The sequence below is a fragment of the Balaenoptera acutorostrata genome, chromosome 21, assembly GCF_949987535.1.
Source record: "Balaenoptera acutorostrata chromosome 21, mBalAcu1.1, whole genome shotgun sequence".
NCBI classification, from domain to species: domain Eukaryota; kingdom Metazoa; phylum Chordata; class Mammalia; order Artiodactyla; family Balaenopteridae; genus Balaenoptera; species Balaenoptera acutorostrata.
In genome coordinates this window covers 23,424,226-23,438,169 of record NC_080084.1, presented here as the reverse complement: position 1 = coordinate 23,438,169, position 13,944 = coordinate 23,424,226, and the positions used below count along the sequence as shown (strand labels likewise).

At 34.7% G+C, this 13,944-nt stretch overlaps 1 long non-coding RNA gene across 4 annotated transcripts in view; it reads right to left on the bottom strand.

Moving 5' to 3' along the window:
* The window catches only part of LOC130706177 (uncharacterized), a 100,921-nt gene extending 87,671 nt beyond the window's left edge, over positions 1 to 13,250 (bottom strand). For all 4 annotated transcript variants that reach the window (XR_009006562.1, XR_009006564.1, XR_009006563.1 and 1 more), the window contains exons 1-2: positions 13,215 to 13,250; positions 11,501 to 12,182 (exon numbers count right to left, since the gene is read on the bottom strand). This is a non-coding gene — a long non-coding RNA (uncharacterized LOC130706177). The remainder of the gene's footprint in view (positions 1 to 11,500; positions 12,183 to 13,214) is intronic.
* Positions 13,251 to 13,944: the final 694 nt, after the last annotated feature.

Below are 13,944 nucleotides of genomic sequence, written 5' to 3'. Positions count from 1 at the left end.
CTCTGTTTAGTCCAGGAATGACCACACCTGGAAGAGTGTTGGGAAAGGTAAAGTAGACCAAAATGCAAGGGGAAGGGAATGAGAGGGTAGGACAGACTCATTGGGCACCCAGACCAACCTCTCACCATGAGTTATTGTCTCATCTAAGAGTCAAAATGAGGCATGAGCTCAATACTGCAGCTTCACAGGGCAGCTGGAACCATGGGCATCGTGAAGACTGTGTTGTCACTTTCTCTGACAAGAATCTCCTGTCAAGGCAGCTAGGAGGCTGGGGAAACTTCTTAGTACCCCACTTCCCAAGAGCCTTGGGGGACCTTTTGTCATACATATGAAGGCCCATGTACACTTTCCATCAGTCCATTATTACTGATAGTAAATACCACTGATCACAAGTAAGATGATTAAACTGCTGAAAGTTGTACATATAAAGATTACAGCTGTTTAGCTGCAGTTAAATAAGCAATATGCTACACTACTAGATGTAAGGAATGAATAGGTTGGAAGGGAGAAAATAGCAAATTTCCATCAAGCCTCTTTCTGATATGTATTTTCTGAGACCATGTTATAGGAAAATGGATGATCTCTAAAAGTAGAGATTAAAAGTTAGAAAAGGCAGTGATGGGCAGGTAGTTTAATGGAAGCCTAAGGTCTGCTTGAACAAAGAAAGAAGAAAGTGAAGCAGTTACTCTTTTCTTGCTGAGTCAGTGAAAAGAAAAAGGGAAATCCATGTTACAGAAAAGACTGAAAAAGAATCTCATAAAAATGCTTCTCAAATACCCAACTAGATTGTTGTGTTTTTTAACCTGAGAAGAAGCTGAAATACCAAAGAGAGGTCAGAATTCTGCTGAGACATATTTGAGTGGTTGAGGTTAGGCTTATTGGGGTTGCACAAATTCTTCTGCTTAGGAACTTTTAAGTTAAGAATGTTTATGGATAATAACAGTCACTCATCAGAGTATAAGCTTGTCAACTCTGCCTACCATCAGCAAATGCTTTCATAATCACACTGTTATTTTAGTCTCAGCCATTTTGCTGTCTCAGGCCATGGCTTTCAAATTTTTTTACCACAACCTACAGTAAGAGATATATTTTACATCTTGACACATAAATACAGAAATATATAATTTAAGTGAAAGAATCACTAGATAATACCATATGGGAGGTACTTTGATATTTCCTTTTTTGCTGTTCTATTTTATTTAATTTTATTTCTGATTATAATTCACTGATGTTTACTCATGGACAAGTTATATAGGTTGTGTGTGATCTGCAGTGTGAAACACACTGTTTTTTTCTTTTTAATTGAAGCAGGTTTGGCTTATAAACTTATTTCTTACAAATAAAACAACATAATGCAAATATATTTTACAGACATTAAAAAATAAGAATATAAAACAGCGATATCTTTCTGATGAATCTTAATTAAAGATTAAGATGTACCTTTGATCACTTGTACCATGGATCACTTACGTGGGTCCCATTGGACTCGTGAACAAGTGGATTTATCAACCACCTGATGGATGACACTGTACATCTAGATTATTAAGGGGAAGTGTCAGTCCAAATGAAGATCTATTATACTGTATTATTTTGGTCTGTTTCTACTCCTCGTTTGTGTATTAATATATAAAATTAAAATTTCAATTACAATTTTCCTTATTTATCCCAATTTTACTTGAGAAGGCAAGTTATATTTGCAAACCAATTCACTTCTGAGTACATTAATATAACCAGAGGTTTACTTAGAAATAAGAGTTAATTCTGGAAGTTACTACAGCTTTATCTCTAATCTCTGAAGCCACTTTTTGTAGAATGCCTATATCTGAGACATAGAAAAATATTTCCAGATAATTTTTTATGTTTCAATTTTTATTATATTAGATATATTTTTTCCAAGTATGTAAAACATCCTGAGGATGAAATCAAAGCAGTTATTTGCATAAATCTAGAAAATACATTTAGTTAGTAATGGCAACTGAAGAAAAAATTGTGATGGGGTTAAGTTTTTCATAAGTTTTTTTTTTCCTTTTCCCTGGGTATAAATAGTCTTAATGGTTTGGTCAAGTTGCTTGAATTTGATTTATGCTGAAATAACAGTTGGGGTCAAAACAAAGCTTAGTTCAAATTCCATAGAGTGGGGAATTCCCTAAGTATAACCAGATTTACAATTCACTCTCACATGCAAAACAACCATTATGGCTTCGAAGAAATAGAAATTACAGGCTAATAAGGATATGGACATGGGGCAATTTACTAAAGAATCCAAGAGTATCTATCATTTCTTTTTAAAACTGATTAAGAATGAATCCAGATATTCCATATATATGTGTTAGCATACAGTATTTGATTTTCTCTTTCTGACTTACTTCACTCTGTATGACAGTCTCTAGGTCCATCCACCTCACTACAAATAACTCAATTTCATTTCTTTTTATGGCTGAGTAATAATGTTCTAAATGAAAGTTTTGATTAAATTATTTCGTTCATAAACAATTAGGCATGATTAAAGTGAACCAGAGTTCGGAGAAAGGGAAAAGAATAAATTATTAAAAGAAAGCAACCAATTTTGGATAAAATTGGTTATTAGAGAAAACAAGGACAGGAGATTAGGATGGAATGGGATGGAATGGAAAAAAGGAAAATCAGAGAATACCTAACCTCAGTATATAGCTAGAAAGTAAGCCTTAGATGAAATAATTCTGTGTGTTCTTGTTTAATTTTACAATTAAAGAAGGATAATTCTATGGAATTTGCATGTTATTCTTGAGACTATTTCAAGATTTTTCTCCAAATGCATTGTATATTAGCTGATGAAAATCTCATTTTTGAGATATCTATGATTTAATTAGGTTTCTGAAGTCACTGGTTGTCTGTTTTCTTTGCACTTAAAATGATATACAACTCAAAAAAGAGAAGATGGGGTAAGAATCAGCATCTCTAAAAATAACTGCCTTTGCTCAGATCATGTTCCTCAAGCTTTTGGCTTAAGGCCGAAGTCAAATGCTTGACCTACATCAAATCAAATTAAACATTTAATTTTGGGTATATTTGTACATACATTGTCAATGGCAAATTAAAGTTTATGAAATAGAAAACACCCAAAGGTAAATAAAATCAAAGAGAAATTTGTACCTTGACATTTTCAGTGAACTTCAGAAAAATTCAAAAATTTTCAATAGTATATAAAGTTTTGTCTTCAAAAGAAAGAGAAAATTAACAAGAGAATTAGAAAGAAGTGAATTAGCTGGATGAATGATGAACAGAGCTGTATGACTACATATTTCTTTTTTTTTTTTTTTTTTTTAAAGGATTTTCTTATTTATTTATTTATTTATTTATTTTTGGCTGTGTTGGGTCTTCGGTTCGTGCGAGGGCTTTCTCCAGTTGCGGCAAGCGGGGGCCACTCTTCATCGCGGTGCGGGGACCGCTCTTCATTGCGGTGCGCGGGCCTTTCTCTATCGCGGCCCCTCCCGTTGCGGGGCACAGGCTCCAGACGCGCAGGCTCAGCAATTGTGGCTCACGGGCCCAGCTGCTCCGCGGCACGTGGGATCCTCCCAGACCAGGGCTCGAACCCGCGTCCCCTGCATTAGCAGGCAGACTCTCAACCACTGCGCCACCAGGGAAGCCCTATGACTACATATTTCTAAGGCTGCATATAAAAATGAAGTTAAAGTAGCTTCCCCCATTACCAACATCCCCCGTTAGAGCAGTACATTTGCTATAATTGATGAAACTACATTGACACATCATTATCACCCAAAGTCTATAGTTTACATTAGGGTTCACTCTTGGTGTTGTATGTTCCATCGGTTTGTGCAAATGCATGACATGTATTCATCATATAGTGTCATACAAAGTATTTTCACTGCTCTAAAAAATCCTCTGTGCTCCACCTGTTCATCCTTTCCCACTATAATGGCTGGTAGCTACTGATCTTTTTATTGTCTCCTTAGTTATGCCTTTTCCACAGTGTCCTATAGCTGGAATTGTACAGTATATAGCCTTTTCAAATTGGCTTCTTTCACTTGGTAATGTGCACTTAAGTTTCCTCATGTCTTTTCATGGGTTAATAGCTCATGTCTTTTTAGCACTAAATAATATCCACTTGTCTGGATGTATCACAGTTTGTTTATCCATCCTCCTACTGAAGGGCATCTTGGTTGCTTCCCAGTTTTGGCAATTATGAATAAAGCTGTTTTAAACATCCATGTGCAGGTGTTTAGTGGAAACAAGTCTTCAACTCCTTTGGATAAATACCAAGAAGCATGATTACTGGCCCATATAATAAAAGCATAGTTAGTTTCTTAAGAAATCGCCAAACTATCTTCCAAAGTGGCTGTACCATTTCACATTCCCCCCAGCAAAGAATGAGAGTTCCTGTTGCTCCACATCCGCATCAGCATTGGTGTTGTCAGTATTCTGGACTTTGGGTCGTTTCATAGGTGTGTAGTGGTATATCATTGTTACTTTAATTTGCATTTCCCGGATGACACATGATGTGGAGCGTCATTTCATATGCTTATTTGTCACCATCTATATATCTTCTTTGGTGAGGTGTCTGTTAAGGTCTTTGGTTCATTTTTTCATTGGGTTGTTTGTTTTCTTCTTGTTGAGTTTTAAGAGTTCTTTGCATATTTTGGATAACAGTCCTTTATCAGATGTGTCTTGCAAATATTTTCTCCTAGTCTGTGGTTTGTCTTCTAATTCTCTTGACATTATCTTTTTCAGTGCAGAAGTTTAAAATTTTCATGAGGTAGTTTATCAATTATTTCCTTCACGGATTGTAGTTGTAGTTGTAGGATTTGGAGTTGTATCTGAAAAGTCATCACCATACTTAAGTCATGTAGGTTTATCCTATGTTATTTTCTAGGAGTTTTATGGTTTTGCATTTTACATTTATGTCTGCGATCCACTTTGAGTTAATTTTCGTAAAGTGTGTAAGGTCTGTTTCTAGATTTATTTATGTATTTATTTTTGTATGTAGATGTTCAGTTGTTCCCCACTTAGAATTTTGAAGCCTTCAAATACAGAATGTTTAGCAAGAACTTTAATATATTTGAATGCTTCTGTCGCTATTTTATGCTGGATTTTTTTCATAGTGACTAAATTTGTCAGAAGGTCACTAACTGTTTCATAAATGGAAAGCAGAGCTTCCAAAAGTTCATTGATGAGCTTGACACACATTTTGTCTCATTTTCAAATAAATGAATAAAGGCTACAAGAAGCATCTTACTTTTTTCTGTAAAAAGCAGAATAAGCTATCATCTTTTCTCTTGTTACTTAATATATTAAATGTCTTTCTAATGGCACTGGAAAAGATATGATTTAGTCACTGAGTTTCAAATGATGTTTTATCCAGTTAAAATCATTTAAATATGAATCCTATATGTATTTCTATCAAAGTGCATGGCTACAAAAAATAAAGCCAAAGTATTTTCACTAACATTTTCAAATGAAGAGAAAATCCTGACTGTATAATTCACCCCAGATTCTAATTTTGTACCCCGAAGTACATCATAATTTCTTACTTATTATTACTATATGTAGTTGTGTTAAACCATTTCTAAGCATCAGATTTATTTTTTTTTTTTATTTTTTTTTTAAAGGATTTTCTTATTTATTTATTTATTTATTTATTTATTTTTGGCTGTGTTGGGTCTTCGGTTCGTGGGAGGGCTTTCTCCAGTTGCGGCAAGCGGGGGCCACTCTTCATCGCGGTGCGGGGACCGCTCTTCATCGCGGTGCGCGGGCCTTTCTCTATCGCGGCCCCTCCCGTCGCGGGGCACAGGCTCCAGACGCGCAGGCTCAGCAATTGTGGCTCACGGGCCCAGCTGCTCCGTGGCATGTGGGATCTTCCCAGACCAGGGCTCGAACCCGTGTCCCCTGCATTAGCAGGCAGATTCTCAACCACTGCGCCACCAGGGAAGCCCCATCAGATTTATTTTTAATGTTAGAGAAAGCAATACATGTGATTAATGAAAACATTTTCCATGTAATATTAAATATAGCGGTTGTAAAACTTGGTGTGTCACTTCCATCCCAGCCTACTCCTGCTCCCCCCAATTCCACCAGGTTCCCAATAGGATTTCCATAAAGTGGCTTATTAGAAATTTTAATTGGTATGCAATTAATTAAAAGGTTAATTTGGGTACAAATGACATCTTTACAATGTTGAATCTTTCTCTCTCTATGGACAAGGTATAGCTTTCCATTTATTTGAGTCTCATTTTATGTCTGTCAGTACAGTTTTATAATTTTTTTTTTAATTAATTAATTTATTTATTTATTTTTGGCTGTGTTGGGTCTTCGTTTCTGTGCAAGGGCTTTCTCTAGTTGCAGCAAGTGGGGGCCACTCTTCATCGCGGTGCGCGGGCCTCTCACTATCGTGGCCTCTCTTGTTGCGGAGCACAGACGCCAGACGCGCAGGCTCAGTAGTTGTGGCTCACGGGCCCAGTTGCTCCGTGGCATGTGGGAACTTCCCAGACCAGGGCTTGAACCCGCGTTCCCTGCACTGGCAGGCAGATTCTCAACCACTGCGCCACCAGGGAAGCCCCCAGTTTTATAATTTTTTGATATAAATTTCAAGAACTTAAAATCATTGCGTTATCATCTCTAGATATTTTCTACTTGTGACCTTGATGAGATTTCATCGTGAACTATAGAAAAAGGGATACTTATTATCAAGAATTGTGATGAGTCTGAGAGTTTACCCTGCTTACAAGCTAATAATTCAGGCTGCTTCAGTTTCTTGAACGCTGCTGAACATGAGGCTCTTGGTCAGAGACAAAGAACGGTTTATTACTCGCAGCAATAGCCAGAGTCTCAACACTTCACTCTAGTTCCCTGAAATCCAATTTCCACAGGGTGTTGTGAAGAGGGCCAGGTGACACCTGCGTATGCAATTGATTGCATTTCAGCAAAAAAAATGATTTGGGAACCCCTACTTCTTATTGTAGGGCATTAAGCATTTCTGCTGTTTGCTTTGGAAGGGGGCATTCTCCTTTCAAAACTGTAAACAAACCTCTCCTTTGCTTGGAGGGAGTTGTTACCTCTGTCTTTCAAGGCTATATAGGCTAGACAAATATCCTTGAAGAGATTTTCTAGAATGAAGTGCAAGGTAGTATCTTGTACGATGTTCAGAAATGTGAGTTTAAGTAAAATTTTCTAATTCATGCCACAGAATCATGATATACTAAAACTATTAGTTTGTATTTTCCATGTGTGAAAAGAAGATTTTTTTTTCTGAGTAGAAGTGGATTGTGCAGGCAGGTATATATTAACCAGATGAAGTAAGGAACTACGGAATCCTGGTAAAGCAGGAATATTTGTCTTTTGTTTACTTCTAAATCCCTACTATCTATTAAAGTGCCTGATGTATAGTAAGCACTCAAATAATATCTGTTGCATAAACACATGAATCAAACAAGCTATTCATTGTTTTTATCTTTCTGATTCCTCCATTTTTACCTTTAAAATATTTTTTTTCAGAAAAAAAAAAAAAGGATTTTCTTTGAATTACTTGTAAGTTTGGAGGGAAAAAAATGCTTTTCAAATGACCCAAGACTCAAGAGTGTCTTTCACGACTTCATTATAAACACACACACACGCACACACCAAAAAGCATAATGAAGGGTGTTTAACCAGAACCATCAAAGCTGATATGAGTATCTAGCATATCATTGTAACACCATAATCTTATAGCCTGTAATTACTGAATAAAGTGATCTTTGTCAAACAAAAATTTATCATCTCATTCCTTTACTGAAACTTTCAGAGGGATGTTTATCTTTAGGATAATTTTTAAAATCTAGGTCATGCGATTCATGATCTAGCTTCTGATGCCATTTTGATAAACAGTCTATGATAAACTTTTCTAAACTACTTTTCATTCCTTGAATATGTGCTTTTTCTCTCTAACTCTCTGTCTAGCTCTTTCTTCTTTGTCTTGTTTCTCTCTTGTTTCTGGGCCTTTATACCTAATATTCCATGTCTTTAAATCATTTGTCCTAAAATAATTAAATGTCAATTCTGATTTGAAATGTCCCTTGAATCCTAACTAGAATGAGAGGGTCCTGCCTATGTATTTTTCAACCACCAAGTTTATACAATATAATCATTGATCTATTTTGTCCAAATCCTTTCTGGGGTGTGAATCACTTGCTTTGTCTTTTAGCATTTATTCTAATGATTAGAATAGCATTTGAGAGCCCTGGGTGCTCACTGGTTGTGGTGACACCTATCACTCCAAGACCCTTACTTGGATTGGACAATGGATGTTCACAATTATTTTTTCCTCAACTCAAGAGACTGACACCTTACAAGCAGTTATCATTTTACTTATTATTTTTGAACATCATCAATAAAAGATGGGGTTGAAGGTTAGGGAGGTAGACCTTTACAAAAAAAAGGAAATGGGTAAGACATGAAAGAGGGCAGAGAATTATGTTGCATGTTTCATTAGCACTGCAGTATAAAACATCTATCTGATGTAGTGAGAATGAGTAGGTGATTGCTTTTTTAAAAAACTCAGTTAAAGTGAGAATTTAAAAAAATTAGAGCTAAGAAATCTGATTTGAATTTAGGACATAAGATTGTATATTTATTCTTTATTTTTGCTTTAGGGCCAAGAATTTTCTTCTGAGTACAGGTTTGTTGAAAAAAGTGCTGTGTGATTTTACTAAATAAAACATAGCCACAGTGTATCAACCAAAATATATCTGATTTTTAAAAGAAGAATGAGAATTTAAAAGTACTTATAGCAATTTACGTAAAGAAAAAATTCCTTTACTTTTTAATGATTTCCCTCCATACTAATTCCTCATTTTGGCCTGGAATTCAATCAAAAATATGTTTGTTTCAAACTTATGGTTCTCAGGGGGTCATGGGGGGGAGGATAAATTGGGAGATTGGGATTGACATATACACACTACTATATATAAAATAGGTAACTAATAAGCACCTACTGGATAGCACAGGGAACTCTACTCAGTACTCTGTAATGGCCTATACGGGAAAAGAATCTAAAAAAGAGTGGATATATGTATATGTATAACTAATTCATTTTGCTGTACACCTAAAGCTAACATAACATTGTAAATCAACTATACTCCAATAAAAATTAAAGCAAAAATAATTCTAAAATAAAATATGTTCTTAAAAATATGTTTGTTTCACCTTGATAGTGTTTACAAAGCACTCAATGTAGTCTTAAATACAAATATCCCTCTTCACATTTGTATCTCATTAATTTATACACTAAGTGTACAATTATATATAATAATAAATACAGTGCATAAACAGGCTTGGGAACATAACCAATTTACACTAACAATGCGCCGACACAATACGCTGTTCATTAACTTTGTCATCTCAACTTCAATAGGGGAAGGAGAAAGAGAAAACACTAAATATTTTTTAATAAGCGAAACCAACTGTCTCATTATGATGATCGTTAAAACAGCTTTCTTCATTGATAAAACTGCAAGAAGACCATAATGCCCGGTCAGTTACATTGTCCTATTCTCGAGTATGTGCTTTGCCCCTAATAATTTATACTTAGGTATAAGTATTTTGGTTATTTTAAGTTTTTTGTTATCATAATGTTGAAAATAATTAGTGGCTTACCATGTTTTCTCTAAGATCTTATGGTAACAAGCAATTTTTCCCTCTATATTAAGCTTATTAAATTTGCTTTCATTGAAATTTCACATATATACATATATATATATATATATATATATATATATATATATATATATATGCAGAAGCTGCATTATTTCATCATCGCAAGATTCAACACTGAATGAAGAAATACAGAATACTGGTTAAAATTTGTAAATGGTAATAGCTATCATTTATTATTGAGCCCCAGATATTTAAAAATATTATTTCTAATCTATCCAGCAAATCTGCAAGAGGGATGTAAGTACTCTTATTTTGTAGGTAAAAAAGTGGGAAACAATTTAGTTAAATAATTTAAGTGGATCACATAGGTAGCTGTTTGCAAATGCTGTTTTGAATCTAAATTCTGTGTTCTATGTTTTCTGCTAAACATGACAGCCTTTTGAAAAGACTTTCAAGCAGAAATTTAGAGGAAAACAAATCAAACAAATCAGAAAATATCAAGGCAAACAAATTAAATAAGATTATATTGGAAATAACTAAACACATTGTGGAGACTTCTGCTTCTCCCCATGAAGGATTAACAACTATAGGAATTGCTGAGAGTAAATGACTAGATACCTGGAAAAAAAGATATGAAACTGCTTTCATTGCATTCTTCAAACTTTGAGAAGTTGTGTTTTCTTTTTCTTTTAGTTCAAAAAAAATTTTTTTTAATTTCATTGAGACTTTTTCTGTAACCTTTGTGTTACTTAGAAATATACTGTTTTGTCTCCAAGTATTTGAGAGTTTCCTAGCTATCTTTCTGCTATTGATTTCCAGTTTAATCCTATTATAGTCTGAGAGCAGACAATGTATGATTTCTATTCTTGCAGAGTTGTTAAGGTGTATTTTTTGGCCCAGGATGTGGCCTATTTTGGTGAATGTTCCCTGTGAGAGTGAGAAGGATGTTCTGATTTTCTGTGTACTGGGCTGTCCGTTTCTCAGAGGGGTGTCGTAGTCTCCAACTGTAATACTGGATTCATCTAGTTTTCCTTTATCTATCAGTGTTGGCCTCACATATTTGGACACTTTCCTGTTAGGTGCACACACATTAACAATTGCTAGTCTTCTTGGAGAACTGACCCCTTTATCATTACATAACCTCCCTCTTTATCCCTAATAACTTTCCTTGCTCTGAAGAAATTAATACAGCTACTGTTGCTTTCTTTCGATTAATGTTAGCATGGTATCTCTTTCCCCATCCATTTACTTTTAATCTATATGTGTCTTTATATTTAATGTGGGTTTTTTGTAGATAACATATAGTTGGCTCTGGTTTTTTTTTTTTTTAATCCAGTTGATTAATCTCTGTTTTTTAATTAGTGTCTTTAGATTTGACATTTAAAGTGACTGTTGATGTAGTTGGATTGATATCCATCATATTTGTTACTCTTTTTTATCTGTTGCCCTTGTTCTTTCTTCCTATTTTTGTCTTCCACTCTTTTTCTGCCTTTTATGGTTTTAATTGAGTATTTTCTATGATTCTATTTCCTTTCCTTTCGTAATTCCATACAAATTATACTTCTTATTTTTATATTTTTCAGTGGTTGCCCTAGAGTTTGCAGTGTATTTTACAACTAACTCAAGTCTACTTTCAAATAACACTATTAACACTTCATAAATTGTACAAGTGCCTTATAGTAACAAAGCGTTCCTAATTCTTCTCTCTTGTCCCTTTATCGATGTCATTCATTTTACTTATACATAAGTGTATATATATATAGATATAAAATATATATATATATATGACTGCATAGATTGTTGCAATTATTCTTTTTAAGAAACTCTTATCTGTTAGATCAATTAAGAATAAGAAAAGTAAAAGTTTTTATTTTACCTTTACTTATTCTTTCTCCAGTGCTCTTTCTTTCTTTATGTAGACCTGAGTTTCTGACCTATGTCATTTTTCTTCTCTCAAGAACTTGTTTTACATTTCTTACAGAGCAGATCACTGGCAACAAATTTTCTCAGTTTTTGTATATCTGAGACAGCTTTTATTTCTCCTTCACTTTTGAAAGATGATTTCACAGGGTACAGAATTCTAGGTTGGTGATTTTCTTCTCTCAGCACTTTAAACATTTCACTCCACTTTCTTCTTGCTTGCATGGTTTCTGAGAACTCAGAAGTAACTGTTTTATTTGCTCCTTTATAAGTAAGGTGTTTTTCTCCTCCGGCCTCTGGTACAGTTCCCAGAGATAAAGCTCACAAAAATGCAGGGCTCCTCCTGTGACTGGCTCCTCTGGAGGTTTTCATTTTCAGGCTTGTCCACACTGAGCCTCCAGCCATACTTTAATTACAATGCAGTCTGCCTACCCAGGGAGGGGTTCAAACAGAAGTTTCTGTTCAGCAGTTTCTGCTCATGTTGGGGTTCTCTGTGTCTGCCTGTCTGTCTCTCCAATTTTGGGGGCAGTGATTTGCCCTCTGGCCTCAAGTCTCTGACAGATCTTAGAAGAGCTGTTGATTTTTCAGTTCGTTCAGTTTTTTTACTTGTTAGGCTGGAGTGATGACTTCTAAGCACCCTACATGCCAAACCAGAAACTTAAAGTTACGTGTGTTGTTTTAAGTTGCTAAATGTGTGGTAATACTGTTCTGCAGCAACAGATAAATTATTAACAAATTAAAACAAAAACATATGACTATCTTAATAGTTATAGTAAAAGGAACAACAAAATTAAAAACTACTTTCTGTTAAAAACTCTCTACAGGCTAGCAATAGAAGGGAATTTTCTCAGTGTGTAAAGGGAATTTACAAAAATCCTGTGGTTCAGAAACAAGGCAAGTATGTTTTCCCTCTCCATTTCTATTCAACATTATATTGAAAGTTCTGGCCACTGTAGGAAAGCAAGAAAAAATGAAATGCCTGTAAACAAGAAAGAGAAATAAACCCTGTCTTACAGAAGGAAAAAAAGTTTTGTTTTTTTTTTAACTTTGCAGATTTCTAAGCAAATGGGTAAAATTTCTCACTAAATTTCTCATTTTCAGCCTAGGCAGAGGCATACATAGATATATCTTATTTATCTCCAGAGTAGAGAAACCAGCAATGAAAGTTCTTAGTCCAGCAAAAGGCACCAAGATGACCAGTATGTGAACTCATGGGATGATAGGAAAAATAGACCTAGCTAAGATAAGAACAAGGATTTGACTCACTTCCTGATAATCCAGGGTGGAATTTTAGAAAGAATATTATCTTTAAACATCTGAACACACATAAGCCCTCCTCCCTTTCAACCCTCATAAAAAGCAAACAAAAAAGCAAACAGAAAACACCAAAACCAGTTGAGAAACTCAGTGTAGACACAAACATTTCAAAATCAATTCCAGACAAAGCTCAATTTATAAAAATATGTAAAATGTGACATAGAATTATATTCTCATGATGAACTAGAATTACTCTCTTCCCCTTCATGATTCTTGTCAAGATACAAAAGGACTGTAAAGAATGTGAATGTGGAAATAAACAAACATTTTCTCTTTCCCTTGGCAGCATCCTCTGACTGATAATCCAATTAGAAGGAAAAGGAAGAAAGGAAAGGATGAAGTTTTTTACTTACTCTTGATAGAAACAGCAGGAAGGAGATTGGCATCAGGGAAGATAAGTTTGCACTTAACAAGCTGATGCTCACTGCTATAATTACCTACTGTGTCTATTTTTGATCCTGCCTACTTTGAGATACTTGATATCATAATGAACTGTTGATTGTGTTTACGAACATTTCCAAGGTGCTCATTTACTACTTCTTTCCACTTGGAAATGCTGTTTTGTGTACTGGAATAGCTTGACCAGCTGAAAATAATTCTATATCATTTCAATTTAATAGAGATAGACTTTGCCTGAACTCAGTTCTATAGAGGTTTGTTGCAACTTGCAAAACCATATCCTGGAGAAGAGGGGAAAAAATCCATATTGTGTATATAATTCCCTTCAAGCACATACTATCCTGATACATTTGTTACCAGAAACAACTTTATGATTTGTGATTGGCAACCACATTTTGAAAGAAAAATGATTATCCCCCCAAAATTAGCAATAAATGTTTATCCTAAAAACCATAAAAAGCTTTGCAAACAATATATCAAACTCTGTAATATCTTCTTAATAGACATATACCGAAAAAACTAAAAATGAATTTGTACTCAAGAAGTTTTTGTCCTATTCTCTCTTAAGAAAGCCCAAAATTGAACAGAATAGGCAAGGTTCCAGGACTATTATTAAGCAACTATTACGAAGCAATTATTACCTTAGATGAACCTCTCAATAAATAACATTTATTAAGCAACATT